Here is a 4,209-nt window from a genome sequence, read left to right as displayed (position 1 = left end):
ATCTATCTATCTATCTTTTTGGCCATATCCACAATCTCATTATTGTCTTGACTGGCTCTATTGAGAATCCTGTGAAGTCATATGCAACATCTGGACAGTTTCTTCCAGCAGGTATTTATTGTTTAGGGTTTGATGACTTGCAAAGATTTTTCTATAATGATGATAGCATTTTCAATGATGTAATCCTTCCAGAGCTTCATGATGCTCTATTGGGATTCTCTTACAGAGTGTTGACAATTCTTTCCATAGAGTACCTGGTACCCTATGGAATACCATGTGTAATTATCTTAGGGATCCTCTGGACCCCTGATCTAGAGGTTGAATTAGACGACTAATTCAGAAAGAAAACTTCCTTGTTGTCCAGCACTTCTTGTTGTACAACCAAGACTGGCAGATGGAGCTTATCTTTTCCCTTTAAGGTTCTGGAGTTAGCAGGATTATAGATAAAAGTAGCCCTGGTCATAAACCTGATTGCATTTGCAAAAAGCAGTAGAGTTACCCTAACCCTTCCTGCCTTAAATTCAGGTATTTGCTTCTCCTCCTCACTAAGGAACGTTCTTTGTAGCATTTTTTTCCCCCAGAGTAGGGCACTTTAATCAGCATAACAACCTGTTCAGAGGCAGATATCCTTTATTCCTCAGTGAATTTCTTAAATGGTGTCTGGGAACTCAACTGTTGCCTCTCAGTTGGCAGAAGCTGCTTTTTCTGTTACCTTGAAGTTTTTTTAAAGCCAAATCTCTTTCTAAAATAATCGAATGATCTTTTATTGGCAGCTTTAGATCCTTCATCTTTCTTTTACTTGTCATGTAATAACTTTGCTTTTTAAAAAATCATATTGGAATCTATAAGTATACCTTTCTTATGATGATCCTGCACCCACATAAAAGTTGCATTTTCAATGTGAGATAAAAAGATATTTCATAAAAAGTGCATTTTTTTTGATTTGCTGGGTGTAGTTGCACCTTTAGCTTTATGAATTTTCTTTTGTTTTTTACAATGGTCTTTATGCTGGACTCATTTATCTTGAAATGGTAGACAACCACAACTGCAGACCTCACTCAATATACGGTACATATTAAGCAAGTCAGTTTTTTCTTGTTTTCTCTGCTTCGTGGAAGCACTTTCAAGGGTACCATGGTGTTACTCAAGGTTTATAGTATTGCGCTGAACATGATAAAAATTATGCAAAAACTGAGAAAGATTATTTTTTTTACTGCGATACAGTAAAACTGTATGCAGTTTACTGGAGAGAAGAACTGCTCACATGGAGATGATTAGCATCCGTGGTATTTTAAGTGAATACTCACGACACTTGATCTCACTGCAGCAGCAATAGGAGGTGGCTATGAAATTATTACAGTGGTACTGTGTATACTACTGTTAATTTTATGTAGTTATGATAAATACTACATTTGTACATTTATTTACATTTCTCTTGACTCTGAATGGTGCCATGTAAGTACGGTGTTTATGTAAGTTTTGATACATTTTAACTTTTTAGAATAGTATCTACATATATTTTTGCACTGATGATATACTTAGCTTTTCTTAATTTTTTTTTTTTTTTTTTGTATTTCTGGGCTATGCAATTCATCTGTGAGTTTTTTCAAATGGATGAAAATCTCCAAAAAATGCTTTCAACATACTTATTGAAATAAATCTATGAGTAAGTTGGACCTGTGCAGTTCCAGCTCATGTTGTTCAAGAGTCAAATACATATATATATACAGATTTGAATGCAATTTGTTAATTCTGATACATACAATTTAAACTTTTATATGGTGAAAGTACATCTCTGAGTAACTTTTTTCTGTAATTTATGTAGATGGTTTAGTTTTTGCGACCTTTTGACTGTTATGCTTGCTGTAGACAACAGCTTGACTGGTACAAAATTTAAATGGGGAGGTTGTCTTTTTTTTTAACCAAATGTTTGTTTTCTGTAGATATTATTTCATTGTCTTTGGAAAATTAGATTTTAAGCCAGACTGATTTTTAGAAAGTCATTTGTAAGTGACAAGCATATCTTTTCTCTTACATTTTAATAGTTTGTCATATTTACAATTTAATTTTTAAACAATCATTGTGTATTTACTATACTTGATTCATTAATTTTCTTGTTACTAAGTGAGATCATGTAGACATACAAATTATATCCTTCTGTGAATTGAGATAATTTTATTGGGTTATTTCTAATGATTGCTTCTTCTCTATTTGTGACTTCTTAAATCTTTAGCATATAAATATCAGATATCCAAGATCTTAGATTTCCTATGTATTCTAGATATCTCTGTTGAAGCTAGTGTATCTTTAATTTTCTTCCATGAGTTTAGGTTAAATTATCAAAATTATAATTTACTAACTTAACTTTTAATATTCCACTTATTGTGTTGTTGTTGTTAATGTATACAGGTGATATTTGGGTACAAATTTCATCATAAAAAATTTAAATATTGCAGGAAAACCTTATGTTCTTCTTTAACCAGTGTCCTTAATTTCATTTCTCTCTCAACTATCATCATTTCTTGTTTAGTGACCTTCTAAACATTAACTTATAGATTACACAGTATTTATGTGACTCTTTAGCATAAATAATATTAGTATGCAGTTGATTGTTTTTAATTCAGTAATTGGTCTTCAAGATATAGTCAAACCATCATATAGATATTTCACCTTTTTTATTTTTTAAAATTTATTTTAACTTCCATATAGATTTTTATGGTGTTATGGTTTCTTTAATAATTCTTCTCCTGGTGAACTTTTGTGGTCTCTTATTATATGTGGTGCTGTAATGAATATTCTTACATACAACCCATTGTGCACATGTATAAGCATTCCTATATCTTTACATTTTTAGAAGTTGGTGTTAAATTGTCTCTCAAAGCATCTGTACTAGCGCATGGTATAAGTCTACCCATTTTCTCAACACTAGCAATACTTGAGATTAATAAATGTTTAACAAACCTGCTGGGTGAAAATGTCTCATTTTTTAATTTTATTTTTCTGATATACATGTACATATATATAAATTTCTGAAAATTTTAAGTATGGCTTTTCCACCTGACAATTGTAATGAACACTAGTCTGCAAATGAGATAATTATTTTTCTTATGCTAATAGTTATCCTCTGTTCTTGCTTTATTAGAAAGTAAAACTATGTTAACATAAATGTATTTTCTACAATTATTTAGATTAAAAATGAATAAAAGGCTTTCATATTTTTATATTAATATGATATATTAACAGATTTTCTTCTTTAAACCCATTTGTATGTTTGGATTTATTCTACTTTGATATTGACACATTATTATTTTTATACATTGCAAGATTTTATTTAGTACTAATTTATTTAAATTTTAAAGTTGCAATAATAATGCTTTACTGATTTTCATTTACATGCTATTTCAGATTTGAAAATCAAGATTATGTGATCTTAGTCTCGTAAAATGAGATAGAAAGATTTCCCATCATTTTCAGTGCTTGTTCATAGTTTAAATAACACAATTTTACGATTATGTATATTCTAATTTTTATTAAACTATACATGTACATAGCTTAAAATATAAAATTACTGTTCCAGGTTTAAAGCAGAAATAAAAGTTCTTTGGCTCTCTTATTCCAAAGGGCAACTTCCTGTATGACAACTTTTTAATCTTTTTATTCTACTATTTACAATCTGTATTTCTAGATGAACTACTTGACTATGTTTGTGGCAGTTATTATGAGGTTTGGATTAATAACAGTTGCTTATATAAGATAGAGCTTTATTTCTCTCTCATGTAGAGTTCAAGAAAGCTATGGCGATTCTGTTCTATGAGACTCTCAGGGACCCAGGATGCCTCCATTTTGTAACCCAGATGAACATGGCCTCTGTCAATGCCCTGTAGCCTAAGTAACTGCTTCAGCTCTAGGTGTTACATTCCAGCAGGGAGAAAGACGAAGGAAATGAAGAATGCTTGGCTGTGTTTTAAGGAAGACACTGGGAAACTAACACTTGACATATTTACTGGCTGGAACTCAGTCACATACCATACTAGGAATGAGAGAAGTAGGGAAATGCAGCCTCCATTGCCCTCTATTGCTGTGGAGAAGGGGAGATAGAAATTAGAACGAAGGGACTGGCCACATTAGGTACATTTTATTTGTAGATTTTGCAATTCTAGACATTCTCTGTTGACTTACTATGAAAATTTAGTATCGAGAGCTCTTACC

The sequence above is a fragment of the Carlito syrichta genome, unplaced genomic scaffold (genome assembly GCF_000164805.1).
Source record: "Carlito syrichta isolate Samal-C Ts95f unplaced genomic scaffold, Tarsius_syrichta-2.0.1 Scaffold111891, whole genome shotgun sequence".
Taxonomy (NCBI): domain Eukaryota; kingdom Metazoa; phylum Chordata; class Mammalia; order Primates; family Tarsiidae; genus Carlito; species Carlito syrichta.
This window is presented reverse-complemented; position numbering follows the sequence as displayed.